General features: G+C 39.5%; 1 long non-coding RNA gene across 2 annotated transcripts in view; it reads right to left on the bottom strand.

The window, feature by feature from the left end:
* LOC138839524 (uncharacterized) overlaps window positions 1-19013 on the bottom strand; it is a 40784-nt gene extending 21771 nt beyond the window's left edge. For both annotated transcript variants that reach the window (XR_011375988.1, XR_011375987.1), the window contains exon 1: window positions 18763-19013. This is a non-coding gene — a long non-coding RNA (uncharacterized lncRNA). The remainder of the gene's footprint in view (window positions 1-18762) is intronic.
* Between the last annotated feature and the right edge of the window lie 6192 nt (window positions 19014-25205).

Here is a 25205-nt window from a genome sequence, read left to right as displayed (position 1 = left end):
CCATACCCAGCTAGTTGTGAAACTCTTAAGTAACACCCTGGGCCTCTTGAAACACTGATTTTTCATTAATAAACAGATGTATCTATTGCTTATACTGATTAAATGAAATGATATGTAAGAGCGGATTATGAATAGTTCTGGGTGAGTTAAGTCTTGGAGACTTATTGTAAAGCTGTGTCAGATCATGAAAAAAAAAGGCACACCCTCCATCCAACTCCAGTTCCCCGGTTATATACAGAGATGCCAAGTCCGACCAAAGTGCTCTTGGAAACTCACCCAAATAAAATCAACAATAAATCTGTGAGCTCAGCCTTTTGCAGAAAGAGTTGGGCCTCTGAAAGTATTTGGATACTTATTATGAATGTTATGGGAGGCTGATGTGTGTTAAATCTCCATTAAGGGACCAGTCATGTCCCATGACCAATCCTGGGTAAGACACAACAGAAATGGAATTTGGTATACAAAAAACAGTAACCTACTCAATGATGTTGGTACTTGGCTGAGGTTACTGTTGTGTTGTCATAACAGAGGGGTGGTTGGCTAGACTGTAGGGGAGGTAAGTCTCCATGGATGTTACAGAAAGAGGACACAAAACAAAATGTATCGATGTGCTGTTGATCAATCCAAGGAAAGGGGCCACTGAATCTACAGTTGAAACTGCCCACTGATAGAAAGCTCTCTAAGGTTAGCATGGCTTCAGTGAAATGTTCCAGAGGGGTATTCAAGCAATTGTGCACTGTCTCCTGGTCTTCAAACACCTTTTTGCACTCATCTACTCTCTAAACAGAATCATTCATGGAAAGAGAGACAAGTAAATAGCAGGCCTGAGTAAACAAACTTTGTTCCTATAGAATAGAAATTACTGCCTCTGTGTACCTGCTAAAGTCTCTGGACTAGGTACTGACTGAGCTTCTGGTCTCACAAAGCTAAATTTAGATCCTGAACCCAAAGTGATCCCCTCTGAGGTCCATTATCCTCCTCAGTTTTCTCTTGGTAGAAGCACATGACTAGCTCGTAGATTAGTAGAACCTTCTTTGGACTAAAAGTCTTGCCCAGTTCTGGATTCTACTTTGCTCTTTTCTCCTCAGACTTGCCACACACACACACACACACACACACACACACAGATGGAGACAGAGACAGAGACAGAGATGGCTTAGAAGTGGCTAGTATAGTTTGGGGCTTTTTAAAGACAGTGAGCTCAGTTTAAGAAACAGCAGTCAAAGCTAAGGCTAACTGTAGGTAAATTCACAAAAGTGCAGTGTCTAAAACCTGCAACAATCCTGCTCTACTTATCATTGGTCAGACTACAGATGAGTGTTTTCTTCCCTGGTACCATACTTTGAGAAGAACATTCACAACATAGGACAGGCCTAGGGTCTACATTTCCCCAGAGATGCTGTATTTTCAAATCTGTAGCAACTATACCATCTAGGACCATCACAAGTGAGCTCTGTGCACACTCAAGTATTGATCCACATCAGAAATGTCTCATCAGCCAGACAACCATAGAGAATTTTAGTGTCTTGTATTCCGCCTCTCAAGTTTAAGAGCCTTACAAACATTAGTCAAAGGCAGGCACCTGTAATCCTAGCTACTCAAGACGCTGAGATCTGAGGATCTCAGTTTAGACCCAGCTGAAGCAGGAAAGTCTGTGAGACTCTTAAATTAACCACCCCAAAGCCAAAAGTGGAGACATGGTTCAAGTAATAGAGCTCTAGCCTTGAGCATAAAAAGCTAAGAGACAGTCCCCAGACCCTAGCAATCTTCTCCTAGTTTCCAAGGCTTGGTAGGTATCTCATAGTCAAGCATGGAAAGGGTGGAATCTGGGGAAAACATAAGACGATATGGACTAGTCCCCCTAATTATGCAGATCCATTCTTACTATGTAATTAATTGGAGCAGTTTATGTTCAGTATTGTGATTTTCCTAATGGTGGATGATGTCTCTCCAGTCAGTCAATTGCAGTTTGATAGATCACAATCTAAAGACACACATTAGTTTCTATTCCCAGGCCCTTGAGTTTAAGGATAGTTTCTTACTGGAGAGGAGAAAAGGGGCAATCCCATTGGAACATAGACTTTTTTGAATTAATAGATACTCAAAACTCTGAAATGTCTTAGTCCATCTCCCTTCTCCTCTGGTATTGTCTATGTTTCATATGGTCTGATCTTGTGTTGGTGTTGGTTGTATGTGTGTGTGTGTGTGTGTGTGTGTGTGTGTGTGTGTGTGCGCGCGCGCGTGCGCGCACGCACGCGCAAGTGCGCACATGCGCACACTTACATACACTCTTGTTGGTACTAGAGATTAAACTAAGGTGCTGTTCCTTAGCTTTTACACTCAAGGTTGGTGCTGTTCTACCACTTGAACCACGGTTCCACTTTCAGAGTTTTCATGGTTAAATTGGAGATAAGATTCTCAGGAACTTTTCTGCCAGGGCTGGCTTCCTAAGCCAATCATTATTGCTCAGATCTTAGCCACCTGAGTAGCAAGGTTACAGGTGTGAGTCACCAGCACCTGGCTGGTATTGTTATTCTTACTATCTTTAATTGTCTTGCTGTTGCTCTTGTTTTTGCTCTATCTGACATTATTCCTTTTGCTGCTCTTACTGATGCTAATAGAGAATGGAGTACATAGTCCCACTGAATTTCCTTAACTTCTAGCTTCCCAAGTTTCCTTAAAAGACTTTTAGTCTATCCATCAGACATTTCTGAGGCATTCCTTTGAATTAAGGCTTTGGATTCATACTGGTGAAGAAGAGAATAGTCTCCGTGTTGTTCTTATGAAGAAATGAATACTGAAGTGAAAATTATCTATTTGGTCAATTATTTATAGCTAACTTTATCTCATAAAGCATTTTCTTTCAGCCAGGGGCTGGTGGCATATTCCTATAATCTTAGCCACTCAGGAGGTTGGGATCTGAGAGTCACATATCAGTGCCTGCTCTGGCAGCAAAATATCTGAGACTATTATCTCCAATTAATCAGCAAAAACCAGAAGTGGAAGTGTGACTCAAGTGGTAGAATGCCTTTGTTGAGTAAAATAAGCCAAGTGAGAGCACGCAGTCCTTAATACTGGCGCGCGCGCGCGCGCGCGCGCGCGCGCGCACACACACACACACACAGCAAGTAGGTTGTATCCTAAGGTTAAGGAGAAATAGCCTTAGGGAAGGAAGATTTTAGGAAAGGTAAGGTTCTTCCTGTTGGATAGAGGCAGTTGAATGGTAATATCTCCTACCTAGTCTTTCTGTATTCCAGTCTACCCAATGGTCCACTTGAAGCCTTTTGGTCAAAGTACTTTTCTTTTACAACAGTTATACGTATTTGAACTTGTGAATATGATTGTTTAATGTCTTTCTTCCCACTTGGAAGATTGTAAGTTTCAAAGAGACAGAAAAGAAACTTTCTCTCTTTCTCAACATTATTATATCCTCAGGAGCCTGAAGAAAAGAAAACCTAGATTGGTATGTTTTACAACATTAAAAAATGACAGCTGAGCACTTGTGTCTCATACTTGTAATCCTAGCTACACAGGAAGCTGAGGTCAAAGCCAGCCTTGGCAGACAAATCCAAGAGATGCCAACCTTGAGCAAGAAAACTTGAGCAACAGACAGCACCCAGGCCCAGGCCCAGTTCAAATGGATCAAAGAGTTAAATAAAAACCCTTAAACTATGAAACAGATAGAGGAAAATACAAATGAAGCACTTCAGGACACTGGCTGGGACAAATAGTTTTGACTATGACCAAAAAAACCGAAGTGACAGAAGCAAAAGTTGACAAGTGTCATTCTATCAAACTACAAAGCTACTATACAGCAAAGAAAATCAGATTGAAGAACAATCTACAAAATGGGGAGAAATGTTTCTACTTATTCATCAAGCAAGAGGATAACTTCCATAATAAAGAGAGCAAAACAGCAACAAAAAGTAATATGGGGGCAAGGAATGTGGCTCAGTGGTAGAGTGCTTGCCTTGCATGTATGAGGCCCTGGGTTCGATTCCTCAGCACCACATAAGCAGAAAAAGCCAGAAATGGTGCTGTGGCTCAAATGGTAGAGCGCTAGCCTTGAGCTGAAGAGCTGAGGGACAGTGCCCAGGCCCAGAGTTCAGGCCCCATGACCAACAAAAAAAAGTAATATGATTAAAAATAAGTAAATGCCCAGCAAAGATATTTCTCAAATGAAGACATGTAAATGGTCAACAAAAATGCTCAACATCACTAATTATTAGGGAAATACAAATTAAAATCCCAATAATATATCATCCTAGTTACAATGGCTATTATCAAAGTACAAAAATGCCAAAGATTGTCAAGGATGGAGAGAAAAGGGGAGATATTATACACTGTTGGTAGAAATGTGAATGAGTATAACCATTATGGAGAATAATATGGAAGAGTGACACAACTTCAAACCTGAGGACTGACAAAAAAATAAAATAAAATGGAGGTTGAGCATTTCTTCATGTGTCTATTGTCCATCCTTATTTCCTCTTCAGAGAAGTTTCTCTTTAAGTATTTAGCCAACTTATTTGTTGGGCAGTTGTTTCTTTGAGGATTTGTTGTTGGGGGATTTAATTTTTGAGTTCCAGGTATATTTTTCATATGAGACCCATAACAACAGATGTTGGAGGGGATGTGGACAGAAAGGAACCTTACTTCATTGTTGGTGGGAATGTAAACTTGTTCAACCACTTTGGAAAGCAGTATGGAGGTTCCTCAAAAGACTCCACATAGAGCTCCCCTATGACCCAGCAATCCCACTTTGGGGCATTTACCCAAATGATCACAAACAAGACCATACTAAAGCTACCAGCACAACTATGTTTATTGCAGCATTATTCACCATACCTAAGATATGGAACCAACCCAGATGCCCTCAGTAGATGAATGGATCAAGAAAATGTGGTATATATACACAATGGAATTCTATGCCTCCATCAGAAAGAATGACATTGTCCCATTTGTTAGGAAATGGAAAGGCTTGGAAAAAATTATATTAAGTGAAGTAAGCCAGGCCCAAAGGTCCCACGGTTTCCCTTATTTGCAATAACTAGTATATGTCTGAGACAAGCAGAAAAGATCAGATAAGTTGATGTTAGGCGAAATGAACCCTAAAATATGTATTCAAATGTATTTTCTTTCATGCGATTGTTTTTAACATATTTATAATATGATTTCTTTGTTGCTTTGTATGTCCCTCCCCCATGGTATAATCCCAGCTCTCACTGTATATGATGTTGGTATAATTTGTGGAGGGGAAGGACAAAAACAAATTGTTTAAATAGGGATACAGGTGGACCCATTGCAACAATGAGATATACAAGTCGTTATGTCAAAAAACAAACTTTACAGGGCTGGGAAGGTGGCTCAGTGGTAGAGTGCTTGCCTTGCATGCATGAGGTCCTGGGTTCAATTCCTCAGCACCACATAAGCAAAAAGAAAAAAGCCAGAAGTGGTGCTGTGGCTCAAGTGGTAGAGCGCTAGCTGAGGGACAGCGCCCAGGCCCAGAGTTCAGGTCCCACAACCGGACACCCCAAAATCAAACAAACAAACTTTACAACTCTGGCCAGGAAGGGGTGGGTTTCGGGGAGGGGGGAGGATGGGAAGGGACGGGAAGGGGAAACAAAGGAGGAGGCAACAATGCTTGATAAGAAATGTACTCATTATCTTGCCCATGTAATTGTAACCCCTCTGAATGGTATTTTCACAATTAAAAAAATAAAATGGAAAAAAAAAACCCCTAGAAATAAAACTACCATTTGATCCAGCTATCCCAGTATTCAGGAAATTGAAATTAGGATGTCAAAGAGACACTTGCACTTGCATATCTAATGCAACAGGATTCACTATGACCAATGTATGGCATCAGCCTAGTCGTCTAGTGATGGATGGATGGATGACATATGTAGACAGATATATATCATATATTGTAACACATGTACACACACATAATATATATTATATGTAATATAATCTAGTATGTCACATACATACATATCCATCATCTATCATATATAATATATATGATATAAAGTTAAATTATATATTATAAATTTATTATGCATAATTATAGAATATGTATTATATTATACATATAATGGAATATTACTCAGTCATGGGAAGAAAGGAAATCTTGCCATTTTCAGCAACATAGATGAAACTGAACATTGTATTAATTGAAATAAATCAGGCATGGAAAGACTATGTTCTCACCCTTATGTGGAAACTGAAAAGAGAAGAAAAGAAAACAATTGTACTTTTACACACACACACACACACACACACACACACACACACACACACACACACAATCTTTCATACTGCCCCACAGATTTTTTTTCTTTTTTTGGTGGGGGGAGGTCCGGTCGTGGGGCCTGAACTCTGGGCCTGAGCGCTGTCCCTCAGCTCTTCAGCTCAAGGCTAGTGCTCTACCACTTGAGCCACAGCACCACTTCCAGCTTTTTTCTTTTTGCTTATGTGGTGCTGAGGAATTGAACCCAGGGCCTCATGCATGCAAGGCAAGCGCTCTACCACTGAGCCACCTTCCCAGCCCTTTTTCTTTTTTTTAATCCTGGTACAGGAGCTTAAACTCATGGCTCTGTGCTCTCATTTTGCTTTGTGTGGGTGAGTCCCTGAGCTTTTTTGCTCAAGGCTAGTGCTCTACAGCTCCTCTTCAGGCTTTCTTGGTAATTAATTGTAGATAAGAATCTCCTGTACTTTCTGCCTGGGCTGGCTTTGAATTTTGATCTTCAGATCTCAGTCTCCTGAGTAGCTAGGATTACAGATGTGAGCAGCCACTGGCACCTAGCTGAGGTGTTGATTCATTTATTGACTGATTTTTTGTTGGTCGTGGGGCTTGAACTCTAGGCATGGCCACTGTCTCTTTTCTGGTGGTGTATTGGAGATAAGAGTCTCACAGACTTTCCTGCCCAGACTGGCTTTGAATAGCAATCCTCAGATCTTAGCCTCCTAAGTAGCTAGGATTACAGGTATGAACCACTGGCGCCTAACTTGATGTGTTTATTTTTGAAGCTAAGTGTAGTACACAAGAAAGATCATTTTATCCCAAGATAAGTATTCAAATGTTTTTTCTTTCATGCGATTGTTTCTAACATATTTATAAGATAATTTCTTTGTTGCTTTGTATGGCCCTCCCCCACGGTATAACCCCTGCTTTCACTGTATTTGATGTTGGTATAATTTGTACAGGGGAAGGGAAAAAACAAATCGTTTAAATAGGGATACAGGTGGACCCATTGCAACAATGAGATGTACAAATCGTTATGTCGAAAAATGAAGTTTACAACTTTGGCTGGAGGAGGGGGTATGGGGAGGTGGGAGAGGAGATGGGAAGGTATGGGAAGGGGAAACAAAGGAGGAGGCAACAATGCTTGATAAGAAATGTACTCATTATCTTGCTCACGTAATTGTAACTCCTCTGTATGGTATTTCACAATTTAAAAAAAAAAGAACTCTCTCCTCTGAAGCAAGCATTCACATATAAAAAATAAAATAAAAAATAAAAAAAGGTAAAACTAAAAAGCAATCGATGAACTAGTACTTTTTTTCCTTGGTGTCCACAGGCACAAGGATGCAGGATAAAAAAATTATTCCATTAGAGTTCATAGTGAAGTAGGGAGGTCAGGTCTGGCCAGAGCCATATTGGTCTCATTAGGGTCAGGCATCTTGTCTTCATGCTGGGGGAAGGAACTTTCCCTGCCCTCCAGGTGATTGGTGTGCCTGGATCCCTGGAGTGGGGGGGGGGGGCCGAACCTGGTTGATAGGTTACTAAACCTGTCAGTCCAGTGCCTGGGACTAGGAATTTCCTGTGGATCTGCCCCTGCTCAGATCTTATTTAGGCCCCAACCATCACCAGCACCATTAGGCCATGCCACAAGTGTCTCCCTGATCATGTCCCATGTCCTGTCTTCTGGCTCTTCTCTGGTCATCATGGGGTCCCAATTCAGCTCTCTATTAGAGCTGAATTGGTTTGTTGGTATTGTTTTTGTTCTCTCTTTCCTCTCTGGCCTGTTTCCTAGCTGTGTTGTGTTTTTTGCAAGCTGCAGGCCTATATAACAACTGACTGCCTGCAGCCTACTAACTGTATAATGAAGGCTCTTCCAAAATGTGGCGTCTTGAATAATTCACCTTACAACAGTAGTAGTGAGAAATTAGAAATGAGAAACTTACACCAAGGATGTTTGGCTAAATAAACAATGATACATCTATAGTCCACAATATTACACATTAGTTACATAAAATGTGATATATCTAGGTGTCCAAGTCATGATAGTGAGGAAAATAGCAAGTTACAAACTACCTGTACAGTACCATACTATTTATATTGAAAGCAAGCAATATACATAAAAAGAATGTGTGTACTAGAGTTTGAACTTAAGACCTTATGATTGCTAGACAGGAGCTCTATCACTTAAGCCATGCCTCCAGCACTAGAAATATCATAGATATAAAGATATAGATGTTATAAATGTATGTGGAAATCTTTAGAAAACCACATGATTATTATTTCTGAGGAGTTGGGGAGGAGGAAAGTTTTGGGGTACAGAATGGTACAAGTGGTCAAAGAAAATACTAGCCTTATCTATAAATATTGTATACTTTTTTATTTTTTTAAAGAGGGTTTTGGTTTGTTGTCTGGAAAGTCTTGAATCCACAATTCTTCTGCTTCTGTCTTGGATAATAGGCCTGCACCACTACACCCAGAAGCTTTGTATATTTCAGAATTTTTTGTTTTGTAGTAGAATGTATTAAATATTTGAGTACCAAAAATGATGCTTAAAAGATCCTAAAACAAAAAAATAAGTAAATAACCTGAGAAGATGTTTACATTAAATTGCTAAGTGAAAATGAATAGGTTGCAAAACAACGTGAGTAAATATTTACACTGAAAAATATCTGGAAGGATGTACTCCAAAATGTTTACAAGGTTATGTTTGGGTAGTGGTGGAATTATTATAGATAATTTTATTTATTTTTATTTGCTTACCAGCATTTTTGTGTTTTATTTAAGAATAAAACATGTAATACATTTATAATGAAAACAAAAACAAGTTATAAAAATGCATGATACTTACTAAATTTGCCTATATAAGGAAATTGTTCCTCCCCACCCCCACCACACACCCATGAGTTAAGCAGAGGAAAAGTTTAAATGGCAAGATAGAAATAACTTAGGAGAAAGGCCTCTGTCTACTGGCCATTCCAAGTTCCAGTCAACAAACACCAAGCAGTTTATTCTATGTCAAGACCAGTACTGGGCATGGGGGCAGAGGTGGGAGTGGCAGACCCTAAGGCAAATCTCTGTCCTGAGACTGAACTTGTTCATGAGGCTCCTTCACTATATTTCTCACTGTTCCAGCCTTACTTAGACACCCACTCCCTTTCTTCTCAACTCCCACTGCTGACAGAACATAGAAAAACAAAAGAATAAATTACATTATACCCATTTCACCCATTTATATTCTTTCTGAAAAGCAACAAAGGAGCCCCAATTCTTCTAAAAAGTTACTTATAGTATTCAATGAATGACTCACTAAACTCAAGCCTCCTTTTCCAGCTCCTAGTCTCCTAGCTCCCAGAACCATTGCACTTTCTTTCCCTCCCACTTGTACTCTCTGCCCCCATTCCTAGGCAAACATGCATTGTGCACAAACCTTTTTTAGACTCAGGCCCTGAGTCCAAGCCCCTTAGCATCATTTTTGCTCAAGGCTGGATCTTTCTCACCTAACCCATAGCTACACTTCTAGCCTTTTGCTGGTTAACTGGAGGATAAGAATCCTACAGATTATCCTGCACAGGCCTGCTTCAAACTGTGATCCTCAGAGCTTAGCCTCCTGAGCAGCTAAGATTATGGGCATGAGATGCTGGCACCTAGCCACAAACTTTCCATTCTTAAAAAAAAGAGCCATTCTTTTTCCCTTGCTCTTATAGAAGTAAAACAGGATGGAAAACTTTGGCAAGACAGAGAAGTAAATACATGTAAAGAGAAACAACCCATAATCCTATAACCCAATACATTTCATTTCGTTCATCTTTCTGATTGTGTATATGTGCATATAATCTTTCTTAATTCATCTCATGCTCCTCACAGTTTTATGTCTTCCTGTATTGATTTTACACCATACGATTAATATTTCCCCCATGTTGCTAAATATTTTTTGAAATCATGGCTTTTAGTATCTGTGTAATATCTCTGAAAGTTACGAGATATACACATCGTAGACAACCAAATGCTTGCGACTCATACGTGTAATCCTAGCTGTTCAGGAGGCTGAGATCTAAGGATAGCAGCTTTTAAAGCCATCCAGGCCAGAAAAGTCTGGGAGACCCTCAGCTCCAATTAACCAGCAAAACAAACCGAAGTTGAGCTGTGGCTCCAGTGGTTGAGTATCATCTGTGATCAAGGAAGCCAATCAAGAACTTGGAGCCTTGAGTTCAAGCTCTGGTACTAGTGGAAAAAAAGAATGAACAAATAAAATGTATAATCACCTTCAAAAACACTTTGCATTATCATGTGTTAATTGTACAAAAATGAAAGGTTTCATTGTGGTATTTCCATGCAGATAGATAGATAGATAGATAGATAGATAGATAGATAGATAGATAGATAGATAGATAGATAGATAGATTTACATGCATGCATATAATGTACTTCAATCATAGTCACCTCCTCCATTACACATTCTTATCGCCCCCTTCCTCTTCTTTTCTTACTTTTTTCCAAAAAATTTAATGTGCTTCAGAGTGCATTTTCCATACATGCATACAATGTACTTAAATTATAGTCTTTCTTTTTTCCCTCCCATTTCACTCTGGTTACCCTTCACACAGCAATATGCACTGTGGTGGGAAATTTTAATTCTTCTTGAGTATATATCCATGCACTATGGAAATATATGAGGGATCTTCAAAAAATAAAAAATATAATTCTCATATAATATAGAGTCCTTCAGAATATCTACTCAATCAGAGTGAGCTTATTATACAGATAAATGAATACTCATGTTTTACTATTACTATTATTATTATTTTGTACAAAATGTTATACTTATATAATATGCTCATGCTTTTCACTGTACTGTTCACAATAACCAATTATGGAATCGGCATAGGTACCTGTCACCTGATAAATGGACAAAGATATGTAGTGTAGCCATCAAGAGCAATGAAATTATATTCTTTTCTGGAAAAAGGATGGAACTGTAGATCATCACGTTAAGTGAAATAAGCCAGACTCACAAAGATAATTATCACATGCTTTCTCTCACTTGTGGAAACTAAGGCAAACAAAACCAAGGGGAAAAAAGAAGCAAAGGCTTGAAAGTTAAAGGAGGATCACTAGGGGAGTAAAAGGGAAAGGGGGAAGGAAGAAGGGAAATAAAGTAAAATTATACAGGAGAGGAATATGATCAAAGTACATTATATTTATATATGGAGGTGTCATGAAAAAATCATAATGTAGGAAAGGAAAGGAGAAGAGAGGTGAAGGAAGTAAGGAAAGAAAGAAAGAGAGAGAGAAAGAAAGAAAGAAAGAGAAAGAGGGAGGGAGGGAGAGAGAGAGAGAGGGAGGGAGGGAAGGAAGGAGGAAGGAAGAAAGGAAGGAAGGAAGGGAGAAAAGAAAAAGAAAGAAAAGAATGAAAGAAAAAAGAGAGAAAGAAAGAAAAAAGCATTTAGAGAAGAGTGCCAGATCACTGAAGTCCATCACCCCGAGGTCAGTTATCAAAGAAAAACAGCTAAAGGAAGAAGAATGCCACAATGGTTGTTCTATCTGTTGAGAAAAAAAAATAAGTTAATTATTTGGTAGCTTTCCAGCTCTTGGAACCCTAGGCATAAATGCTATTCAGCAAACCATGTGCTTACAATGTTTCTCTCTGCCCCCTGAAGAGCTCAATTTTGTAGGATAAAAATGACCTTTATTGACATTTTGGATCAGAATGACAACCTGTCATACTGACCAGAACAATGCCTCATTGTATGACCTCTGGGTCTTGGGACCCTGAATGTAAAGGTACAGAAAAATGAAATAAAATGTGACATATGTTAATGAAGATGGTTAATAACTCTTCACAAAGCATATAGCTTTAGTGCTCTTTTAATTACATTTTCTAACAGGAACTGGAGGAGAAGTAACAGGACTGCACCAACTTAGAGTTCTGTTCTATCTCCTTCCCTTAGTTGGGAGCAATCCATTTATAAAGTCCTGTTTTCCTTTTCTATACAATGAGGAGCTGAATATACCTCTTTACTTTCCTCAGGATTGTCAAAGTTTCCAACAGCTTTGAGAGAGCTTTGTCCATGGGAAGCCTCATACATGTGAAGAGGTGGAGTTGAGAGGCTGATATTTATTAATAAGTGAACCCAAATAAAACGTGGTGGAAGAAAGAGGCAGTACTATTTGGAAGAGAGATGAGAGTTCCTGTGTGCTCTGAGGCTAATGTGTTGTGGCCTGCATATTTTCAATGGAACAGCAACCATCCCTGAAAATATTCTGGAGGTCACTGGATAAATATACTTTGGTGAGCAAACATTTGCTTCCCACCCAATATCTAGGACTGTAGGTAAAGCAAAGGCCAGAGCAAACAGGATGTTGTCTGCATATTGATTTACCTGAGGCAAGTCCAGATGTCTGGAATCTGTCTCATTATTTTTGAGCTACTTTCTCCACATCTGCCCCCTCCCATTTTGATCAAATTCAGGAGACTTAGATGGCAGGAGACCAGGGTTTAGGCCCCATTTTACCCTCAGCTCACACTGTACTGCTGGCAAAGCTTAAAATAATTTTGGCCTGCCTGACAAATAAACAGCTTAGTCAGTGGGAGGAGGAAGTGGATTTAGCCTAGAAAATGTATTTGCTTGATAGCCTTAGAAATGAGAGGGGGAGAGAGGCACAGACAGACAGACAGACAGACCGACAGACAGATAGAAACATTAACTCCAAAGTACTCTGCTCCCTGACATGCAGAAACTACTACAATCTGGTTCAAGATACCACTACCTCCTATTTCCTTCTCTCAGAAAATGCCATATCCTCTCCTTGAATTTCTGCCTCATAGCCTATTTCTTAATTTATAGCTATCTTCCCTTCTCCCATGTCTCTGACAGGTAAAATACCCTATATCCTTGCTGACCAAACACAGTCAAACTAACTCTATTGTAATTCTTAGGATAAACTTTACATATGTGTCCAGTGGTGCTTGAGAGACTTCTCCCTGAGACACAATATCTTCACCCAGAAGTCTAAACTCGGTCCCTTATACAGAAGAGTGTCACTTTGTGGAAGAAGGTAAGCAAGAAGGAAAATAAAATCCAGAATTTCAAGTAAAGATATACAGTTTGAGGGCTGGGAAGGTGGCTCAGTGGTAGAATGCTTGCCTTGCATGCATGAGGCCCTGGGTTTGATTCCTCACACCGCATAAGCAGAAAAAGCCAAAAGTGGCTCTGTGGCTCAAGTGGTAGAGCTGAAGAGCAGAGGGGCAGCACCCAGGCCCAGAGTTCAAGCCCCATGACCAACAAAAAAAAAAAAAGATATACAGTTTGAGATTGGGTACTGGTTGCACACTCCTGCAATCCTAGATGCTCAGAGGGCTGAGATCTGGAAGCTAACAGATTAAGGCCAGCTTGGAAAGAACATTCTCTAGACTCTATCTCCCAAAAAAGCAAAAACACAAGAATGGAGGCATGGTTCAAATAGTAGAGTGCCAACCTAGAAAATGCAAGCCTTGAGTTCAGATTCTAGTACCTTCAAAAAAAAGTTTGAATTTTAATTCCGTTTTTTATTTTTATTGTTATAAAGGCAATGTACAGAAGGGTTACAGTTACATAAGTCAGGTAAAGAGAAAATTTCTTTTTTTGGGGGGGGAGGGGGTCCAGGCGTGGGGCCTGAACTCTGGGCCTGGCCGCTGTCCCTCCACTCTTCAGCTCAAGGTTAGCGCTCTACCACTTGAGCCACAGCAGCACTTCTGGAATTTTTCTTTTTGCTTATGTAGTACTGAGGAATCGAACCCAGGGGCATGCAAAGCAAGCGCTCTACCACTGAGCCACCTTCCCAGCCCCAAGAGAACATTTCTTTTTGGAGACTGTCACCCTTTCCCTTGCTCTCTCTGGCCTCGCCCACAAGTTGTATAGTTCATTTTCAACATATTGTAGTGAATACCTCTGCTGCATTTGTTTACTATTTGTAATTCAGTTGTTTTGTGTAGGGGAAATTATTTTACCTTCCTAAGACTTAGCTTCCCTACCTGTATTATTAAAAGTAGTGCTCTCTAGTCATGTCCTCTTCACTTATTCCACTCCATCATAGCTAAAGGAGGGAAAGAAGTAAAAGAGAAGCAGAGATAGAAAACTAATTCCAGAGGAAGGAGAGTAGGTTGGGGTAAGTGTACGTCTGGTTGTAGGAAGAAGAATGACCACTAGAGGGCAATATTATGGCAGGGAAATTTTCTCCAGCTGCAAAGGCAACAATCCACATCTGGATGGGCCAAGTCATACAGGAGCCAGTCGTCAGGAAGACTCAGAATTCAGAATCCTCCCTTACTTTTGATATGTCATTATCCAAGTGATTGATAATACATATGTGAGTCACAGCTGTCGGGTATAAAAGTGGAAATTCATGATACAGGATGTGAGTTCTCACAAGCATGCTACCATGCCATGTTTTTTCTATCTCATGGCAGAGATAGAGTTTCTTTCCTTTTCTCAGAGATTGTTTCATATTGGTACAGAAATCCTCAGTCCTTCATGGCCACCATTTCTACATACCTTTCCATCAAGCTCTCTTTGTACTTAAATGTTTACTTGAACAAAAGCCAGTAGATCACTCAATATTGCCTACAGAGCAAAGTTCAAAACCCTTAGCTTTCTTCTTAAGGCTTACTATAATCTAATCTGACCCCAACAAACCTTATCATCAACATCCATGGAACAGCCAACCCTCCTTCATAATTCTAATGACTTTTGACTTGGGTCCCTCCAGTGGCATCTTCTTTAGAAGAAATCTTAACTATTTTTAATGACACTAACAGATGACACACTTTTCCCTTGGACACATTACTATTTTCCTAGCTACAACTTACTGGAAGCTCAAGACTCCCCTGTGCTTTACTTATGCTTTTATCACTTTTTATATTTGTTTCATATATTTGCTAATTTGTTTATATTTTTGTTTAGCACACACTGATAAGAAGAGCTTGCTAATGACCAAAGCTTAGTAATTCTCTTTCAGGAGCTAAGTGTCTACCCGGAGAATGACAGATATATTATACCACATTAGTTATGTATGTTTTATATGACATAAAAATTTCATGAAGAGGGCTGGGAAGGTGGCTCAGTGGTAGAGTGCTTGCCTTGCATGCCTGAGGCCCTGGGTTCGATTCCTCAGCACCACATAAGCAAAAAGAAAAAAGCTGGAAGTGGTGCTGTGGCTCAAGTGGTAGAGTGCTAGCCTTGAGCGGAAGAGCTGAGGGACAGCGCCCAGGCCCAGAGTTCAGGCCCCACGACCAGACCCCCCCCCCCAAAAAAAAAGTTCATGAAAAAATTGAGGCTGGAGATGTAGCTGAATGATAGAAAACTTACCTACCTATCAGGCACAAGGCCCTGGGTTCCACCTCAGTACTGCAAGAAATAAAAACTGGTAGACTTTTATTGGAATGCCAGCCAAAAAAATATTAAGATATGAAACAACCTGAGTGCCAGTGACTCACAACTGTAATCTTAGCTACTTAAGAGGATGAGAGCTGAGGGTCATGGTTCCAAGCCAGCTCAGGCAGGGAAGTCTCTGAGACTCTTGTCTCCAATTAACGAGCAAAAAGCCAGAAATGAAGGAATGACTCAAGTGGTAGATCACCAGCCTTGAACTGAGCAAGGGCAAGAGGCCCTGAGTTCAAGCTCCAGTATCTGCACACACACACACACACACATACACACACACACACACACACACACACACACACACACACACACACACACGATGTCAAACAAAAGAGTTTGCTTTGGGACATGGTAGTTTATTTTTTAAATTTGAGAGTTAGTTAAGTTTTTGTGAAATGGATCAAGGATTCCAGAAATAGTGAGAAGGATTAGAATGCATCCATTAACCTTACTAGCTGTAAAAATTGTTTGGAAACAAGAATTGAATTGTATCTTATCCAACTCTGCCCATAACACCTGGATCAAAGCCTTTGTAATCATTAGTTTCTGCATTTATAGAGTTCCCATGTTGGGAAGGGCCTTAGGGATCATCTTGTCTTTGTTCTACAAATGAAGAAAAGGTAAAATCTAAGAAATGAAATGGTTTCCTTAGTCACCATCTTGTTACTTTAAGAACTAAGACTGGAGGATTAAGTCTCAGTATTCCTTTAAATCATCTGCATCTCATATCTCAAAACTTTCAACAGTCTTTATTCTGGCTAAGATCCTTAGCAAAGAAAGATCTGACATATGTTTGTGGCATGTTGGTTTCAATGGAACATGAAGGATGATTCAGCTCTCATTTACACATAGGGACACTGAAACTCAACAAGCAGAAGTGACTGGCCAATAATCCTAGATCTACTGCCAGACCTGGACTCAAACTCACAAGAGTGGAATTGAACACATTCCTTGTAATCAAGGCATCATGCCTTGCATTAGGTAACAAGTAATTACCCTTCACTTTAGAGAATAAACAGGCACCCAATTGACATCATTCATCAGTTAGTCTTAATCTCAAACATGTATACTTTCACATAACTCTTCTCACAGTCTGGAACATTTGCCTTAGCAACAAGCATAAGCACCAATGAGCTGCTCTGAGACCTCTAAGCAATTTGTAACTACCCTGAAAAGATTTTCCTTGCTCCCTCTGCTTGGCTCTTCTTCTTCCCTACTACTGCCAAAGGAAAAATAAAAAAATAAAATAAGGATATATATATAAAATTTCCAGACAATGGAAGTTAAAGGCTTTCTTTCTTTCTTTCTTTCTTTCTTTCTTTCTTCCTTCCTTCCTTCCTTCCTTCCTTCCTTCCTTCCTTCCTTCCTTCCTTTCTTTTTTGGCCGGTCATGGGGGCTGAACTCTGGGTCTGGGCGTTGTCCCTCAGCTCTTCAGCTCAAGGCTAGCGCCTTACCACTTGAGCCACAGCGCCACTTCTGAATTTTTCAGCTTATGTGGTGCTGAGGAATCAAACCCAGGGCCTCATGCATGCAAGGCAAGCACTCTACCACTGAGCCAACTTCCCAGCCGAAAATGAGTGTAATGTTAAAGTGTTGAAATCTCTTGCTCTGCTTTTGGACCCAAACAGGTCAGCTTCATGCTAACATTGGGCTACAAATTTGGGGGCACTAGGTACATCAATTCTGAGAATGGACATAAGGGTATTAAATCCTTCCTATTTAGTCTGTAAAGCTGTAAGTAAGGCACTTAGGCTTTTTGAACTTCAATTTCCTCACCTCAACAATGGCCCAGATAAAGCCCTGTATCCTGGTATTATTAGAAAAACAAAGGACAATCCTTATGCACATAGATTCCTAATAAATTTTCATTTCGTTCCCCTTGTTCACCAAGTTTCCTGACTATACATTTTATTTTTTATTGGCTCATCTAACTGAGGACTAACTCTTGAACTGAAAGAGTCAGAATACATTAAAACAGGACTGGCTAGGAAAATCTGACTAAAAGAGGACCTTATCCAGCTCAACATCCATTATATTATTCGTGTATTCATTATTTCAACATTTACTGATCAGCTATTAACTATCACAAACTAGATAGAAAGAAGAAAAGGGATGGAAATGGAAAAGTAGTAAACCTTAAAGGACTGATAATTTCTCAGCAAAGATAGACATATTTTTGATAGTACTGAGGTTTGAACTCAAGGCCTCACTCTTGCTGGGCATGCATTCTACTACCTGAGCCATATAACCTCTGGAAACATTCTAACTTTTTAATTCTTTTTTGATATGGTCTCATGTTTTACTCAGGGCTAGTATCACACTGTGATATTACTGATCTCTAATTCCCAAGTAGCTGGGACTGTAGATGTGTGATACCATGCCGATATTTAAATACATGGTCGTAGTTATATTTTGATAAATTACCCAAATGGAGATTTATCCAATAGATTATTTGGAAATAAAATCTGGAGTAATGTAAAGACAGATAAGAGATAGATACTCCTTTAAAAACAAGTGAAAAATAATACTGTCGGGAAAATGGGAGGGCCAAGATGAGTTTTAGAAGAACAGACAACTTTTGAGGTATGCATACATTCTACCTACTGTAGTCAATAGTTTATGATGGTGATAGATATTCATAAATGTTGTTGAATTAATAAGTGAATAATAAAATCAATAAATAAAGGGAAATTGGTCCTGTGTCAGCTAAGGAGTTTATTTAAATAGCAAAGTTTCTCTTTTAGTTTAGACTGCAAGACAATTCTGATTTTGCATCTTCTGATTCTTTTTCAATTCAAGTGTTAGTATTCATGTCAGATTCTGTGGACAGATGGACTTTCCAATTAGGAAAGTGTGGTTTCTATAACAATAGACTAAGTGACAGATCATAAAAGATGATAATAAGAATCTGAGCTACAACAGAGACAGCAGTATGGATTTCTGACCAATATGACAAAGAGGGAGAGCCACATATAATGTCACAAAGATACATGACATCTCTTCTGATATTTTTTTGACCAGAAGTTTGCTGGTGTAGCAAGTTACTCGATGTAACCCTGTTACTCTCACCCAGCACAAATCTTCACCCGGACCTACCTCAGATGGTGTCATTCTGGTCATTCTATTTTTTTTTGGTCGGTTGTGGAGCTTGAACTCTGGGCCTGGGCGCTGTCCCTCAGCTCTTCAGCTCAAGGCTAGTGCTCTACCACTTGAGCCACAACGCCACTTCTGGTTTTCAGGTAGTTATTTGGAGACAAAAGTCTCACGGACTTTCCTGCCCAGTCTGGCTTTGAACCATGATCCTCATATCTCAGCCTCCTGAGTAGCTAGGACTACAGGAACGAGCCACTGACACCTGGCATGGTCATTCTATTTCATAGGACTGTATCTTCCTAGGCGACTGGGTGCTTCCTGCCTGGCCTTATTTGTTTGTATCCTGCTGCTCAGGTCTGGCTTTATTCAGTCATTCTGTCATTCATTTATTCATTTAACAACTATTTCAACAAAAATAAGTTTATCAAATATTGATCAAGTGTTAACACATGCCAGGCTCTGTCCTGCATGGAAATGACAGTCAGTGAATACAAGGAGCATTTGACTGGGTGAGGAAAGTAGATGTTCTCTATTGCTGTTTAATGCTTCATTTTGAACATGAGACATATAAAGCAACCACTTTATTAAGTTCAAGTGTCTGTGGTTAAAGAATTAAGATACTCCATTTCACAGTCTCTTGAGAACTAGAGACTCTAAGATTGAAGGTGATCCAACAAATATAGCTATCATTGTAGAACCATCTTCAATTCAAATGTTGTCTGGGGCCTTTTTTTGGAACTATATACACAGAATAATGCTTGCAGAAAGAAACATGTTTTCACTTGTCTTCAGCCTGAAGGAGACAACCCACATTACTTGCAGTACTTAATATGCACAAAAAATCGCTGCCTGTGTTTCCTTTTCTATGGTATCACAGGGTTCTAGCTACTTTTTAACTTACTATTTCGTTGTCTCTTACCAGCCACGATTAAAGGTCAGTGTGATGAAATACAAGTTCAAAGTCCCTCATTGATCCTAATGCAATGTTAAGTATCAATCAAGCCCCAAGGTAAATATGTATTTTGTTGATTTATACCAAAATCCAAAGAAATTTAGCTGTGTACATCTCTTTTTCCTCTTATCTCCTCTCCTCTCCTTTCTTCCTTCTTTCCACCTCTTCCTCCTTCTTGTACTCCTCCTTCACCACCTTCTTCTTCTATTTCTTCCCATTCTCTCTATCTCCTCCCTCTGGCTTTTGCCTCCATATGTGGATAAATATAATGAACCAGATGGGGTAAACAGTCTAGAAAACTTGGTATCTTTGGTTCACATGACCTGAAATTTTTTTTTACACTTTGATGCCAACAATTAATTGGATTGAGGTCTCTGAACCTGTCTTTAAATCTTCCTGGTTTAGAGCATCCTTCAGCTATCTAGTGTTCACAGTGAGTGTGAACTTACTTCTCAGAGTTGGAAAGAAAAAGGTCAGATGTCTGGAAAACCTCTGAATTGCCTAGAATGCTCATACAAAATATTGGAGCCTGTCCAGCCCACTCCTTTCATGGATTTCCTTACCCAGTCATCTATCCCAAATCACTTGGAGTAAGAGAGAGAAAACAGCTTGGAAAGGTGGAAAGAGAATGTTCGTGAAAGATGACCAGCATACATAACAAAGCCCAAATTTTGCAAACATAATGAATACATGCTTGTATTTTTTTATTGGAATTCTAATCTCCAAAAAAAAGCATTTGTTTCCTTTTATTTTACTCTATTTTATAACTAAGATTAATATAGCTGGGCTACATGCCTATAGTCCAATTCTTAGTTACTCAGGAGGTTGAGGTCTGAGGATCTGAGGATCTGAAGTTAAAAGATAGCCTGGGCAGGAAAGTCCATGAGAGTCTCATCATCAATTAAACACTAAAACTCCAGAAGTGAAGGTGTGGCTCAAGTCAAGTGGTTGAGCACCAGACTTGAGCTATATACTTAAGGAACAGTAAGGAACAGGGCTCAAACCCTGAGTTCAAGCCCTAGTACACACACACACACACACACACACACACACACACACACACACACACACACACACACACACGCACACACCACACAAACACACCAACACACAAATATACACACCATTCTACCCACTTAAGTATTTATGCAGGAGTGGGTTTTGGATTCAGGGCTTTGTTTTTACTTTCCTTGCTTGCTCAGCTAGTGCTCTACCACTTGACCATGCCTAGACCCAGGTTTTTGCTGGTTAATTTTGAAGATAAAAGTTTAATGGACTTTTCTGTGTGGGCTGGCTTAAAACTACAGTCTTCTCCTCAGTAGGGGGATAACAGGCATGAGCCACCAGCACTTGGTTCTAAGCACATATTTTTTTTTAATTTCAGTAGCTATTTGTATATACTTATTCTCAATTGTCACGGTTACCTCGGAGGAACTATTTTATAGATAAGGAACCAGAAGCTTAGAGACAAGGTGAGTTGGTCAGGAACCCAACATGGAAGGAAGTACCTACAGTAGAATTAAATTTAAATTTGACTGGTTCTAGAAGTACTTTCAGTAGGATTAAATTTAAATTTGACTTGATACCATCGCACTCTTTTGCAATCATCTGCCATTTTCATACAGCCTTCAAGATTTCTGACATATTTTAAGCAATATTATCTATTAAACCCATTGTTCTGATCTACTACTGATTTTGTCTATTAAAATTAAAATTTATTCATGTACCATCTAACATTATCTTATATACCATAGTGCAGTGATGCTAGTAAAACAATTAGAGAAACAGTGGTGGGCTATATTTGGCAGGTGAAAATGGAATCTTTATTGTCCTGGCCCTGTCCCTAAGTCTCTGTGTCTTTGTACAACTCTTCATGTGCCTGGCATATACAGTGAGAAACTTGAGCCACTTACGGATCCTTCAGGAATACCTTCTGTCTTGGGTCACACAGACAGCAATGACTAGAATCTAGGTCAAAATGAAAGGATGCTTAAGTCAGTCAGTTTCCTATTGACTTGATACAACATTAAAGACCCTATTTGCTCTCATTGACATATCCATGTGTGCAGCTGCTCCTTTGTAATGGAGCAGTGCATGTGTTTACATATATATGTGCATTTCTATGCTGGGGTAGAGGATTATGGCTAAGTATGAACATTTTTGTTCCATATAACTTCCTCTCAGCATTAACTGTACTCCACCATTCTTCTAATTATCAGCTATTTATATTCAGAAAATAGAAATCGGACCTGTTTTATTGTTACTTGTTTCTCCAGCACAACCTCCTTCTGAAGGAAGCAGCTCAAGGCCAGGGGGTTTGTCCTTCTCCTCAATGTGGGGTTTATTGTATGAAATTGTTACTACTATTTGGAAAATATCACAAAGGGTCATATTTTCAGTTCCAGATTCTATGAATTTCAATTCGTTGTTATTATGATAATTTCCCTCCCCCTGTCAGCAAGAAAGCCTAGTTCCTGCTAAGCAGAGAGCAACAGCAGGGACCTTGTTTACATGATGAATTGATTAATTTGATGAATTAATGTTATGGTACTGGGAGAGCATTTACACTCTGAACCACACAGCCACTTATGATTTAAAAACAGTTTGGATTTCTCCATAGGCTTCACCACAGCCTCAGCATTCAAAGTGAATTACGTGGGCTGCGTGCCCAGTACTACATCAGCCCAAACCAGGCAGAAAAAAGGCCCAGCAAACCATATGTGTGTGTGTGTGTGTGTGTGTGTGTGTGTGTGTGTGTGTGTGTGTGTGTGTGTGTGTGTGGTGTGTGTATACATATGTATGTATGACATCTACTCTTGGCATGATGCTAAGTACTATCATTCATAAATTTATAACCCTGCTTTTACAGAAAGGAATCTGGAAAGTCACATAATAGTGGCAGAGTTAGGATTCCTCTGCAACCTTAGCCAGTTTCCAAATCTGTTTTTTTTTCCTACTACAGTATAATTTTAAGTACAAGTGACTCTCCCCTAGAGCTATTCTGTGTAGTAAGAATAGAAAAAATATATGACACGTGATTTTTTTTGCCAACTTCTGCTCATATTTCACTTCTTCCACGAAGCCTTCCTTGAATCACCCTAGAACACAATTCTCTCTCTGCTCAGAAACAATACAGAAACAATCCCTATTACTTATTCAGAAAATTTTTGGTCAGGATAAGAAAAGTCCTTAAAGGTGACCCAAATAATTCTTTGTACTAAAGAAGAAAGTGGGTCTCACAGAGGGCAAAGGAATTACTCAAGGCTACATAGCAAATCCATGTGATAATTAAAATTAAATCAGAGACCTCCTGATTCTTGGATTAGCTCTTTTTTTTTTTTTTGGTCAGTCATGAGTCATGAACTGTGAGCCTGAGCTCTGTCCCTCAGCTCTTCAGCTCAAGGCTAGCGCTCTACCACTTGAGGTACAGCACCACTTTCGGTTTTCTGATGGTTTATTGGAGATAAGAGTTTCACAGAGTTTCCTGCCCAGGCTGGCTTTGAACCATGATCCTCAGATCTCAGCCTCCTAAGTAGCTAAGATTACAGGCTCTAAGTAGCTAAGATTACAGGCAGGAGCCACTGGTGCCTGGATGGATTAGCTCCTTTTGTCCCTACATTCACTTTAAGACAGGGAGTATAGAAGGGGCATGAGTTTTAACCTGGACAGGAAAAGAGCCAATTCTAATATATAATAACCAAGGAAATTTAATACATATAAATAAATATACTAAAATGATACCAGTTTCTCAATATACATTGGTTGTCTGGATTAAACCCTATCTGAGCTAGGTGCTGGTGGCTCATACCTGTAATCCTAGCTACTTAAATCCAGCCTGAGCAGAAATATTTAAGAAATTCCATCTCCATGTAGTAGCTAGATCTAATATACACTGGGACATGTTAAATTATACATGACTCTAGATATTCACATATAGTGAGACCAAAGGAGGATATTCTTTTTATATTTATATTTATATTTTTATTTTAAAGATATTGTACAGAGGGATTACAGTTACATGAACAAGGTAATGAGTCCATTTCCTATGGAGCATTGTTACCTCTTCCTTTGTTTTTCCCCTACCATCCCTTTCCTCCCCAACTCCCCAACTACTCCCTCCCCCCACCCTGCCCCAAGTTGTAAAGTTTGTTTCATACATCTCATTGTTACAATGGGTCATCCTGTATGCTTATTTCAGCATTTTGTTATTTCCCTTCCCCTTCTCAAATTAGAAAAAATATATACCAGATGCAGGGCACCAGAATCAAATACAGTGACAACAGGAGTTGTACCATGGGAAAAGAACATATAAAAGAAACAAAAAAAATCACATAGTACATTATAAGTACATTAAAAAGAACAGCAAGGGGCTGGGAAGGTGGCTAAGTGGTAGAGCGTTTGCCTTGCATGCCTGAGGCCCTGGGTTTGATTCCTCCATGCCACATAAGCAAAAAGAAAAAAGCAGGAAGTGGCGCTGTGGCCCAAGTGGTAGAGTGCTAGCCTTGAACTGAAGAGCTGAGGGACAGCGCCCAGGCCCAGAGTTCAGGCCCCACGACTGGACCCCCCCAAAAAATAAATAAATAAAAATAAAATAAAAAAATAAAAAGAACAGCAAGAAAAATAAAACCTCTTGTGTCCCTATCTTTGGGCTTCATTTCACTTAGCATCAGCTTATATGGTCATATATACATAGCTTTTGACCTCTTCTGCTTGTCCTAGACATAAACTAGCTATTGCAGATAAGGGAAACCATGGGACCTATGTTTCTTTGAGTCTGGCTTACTTCACTTAATATAATTTTTTCCAAGTCTTTCCATTTCCTAACAAATGGGGCAATGTTATTCTTTCTGATGGAGGCATAGAATTCCATTGTGTATATATACCACATTTTCTTGATCCATTTATCTACTGAGGGCGTCTGGGTTGGTTCTATATCTTAGCTATGGTGAATAATGCTGCAATAAACATCGTTGTCCTGGTAGCTTTAGTATGGCCTTGTTTGTGATGGTTTGGGTAAATATCCAAAAGTAGGATTGCTGGGTCATAGCGGAGTTCTATGTGGAGTCTTTTGAGGAACCTCCATACTGCTTTCCAAAGTGGTTGAACACGTTTACACTCCTACTAACAATGCAGTAAGGTTCCCTTTTGGCTACATCCCCTCCAGCATCTGTTATTAGATTTTTGATTATAGCCATTCTAACTGGGGTGAGATGGAATGTCAATGTTGTTTTGATTTTTATTTCTTTTATGACTAGAGAAGTTGAGCATTTCTTCATGTCAAAGGAGGATATTCTTAGGAGAGGAACATAGTGAATACCCAATGCCTATGTTCATCTGATCATAAAAAAATTTATCAAAATAAACTCCAGGAAAAAGAAATGTCAAAAAAACATGAAACTCCATCTCTAACAAGCAAAAAAGCCAGGCTGGAGTTGTGGCTCAAGTGATAAGAGTATCAGGTAGGCACTGTTGGCTCACACCTGTAACCCTAGCT

This window comes from Dipodomys merriami, unplaced genomic scaffold (assembly GCF_024711535.1).
Source record: "Dipodomys merriami isolate MVZ:Mamm:240054 unplaced genomic scaffold, mDipMer1.0.p SCAF_3, whole genome shotgun sequence".
Taxonomy (NCBI): Eukaryota; Metazoa; Chordata; class Mammalia; order Rodentia; family Heteromyidae; genus Dipodomys; species Dipodomys merriami.
Note: the sequence above shows the minus strand (reverse complement) of the source record. Positions and strands in the feature narration are given on the sequence as shown.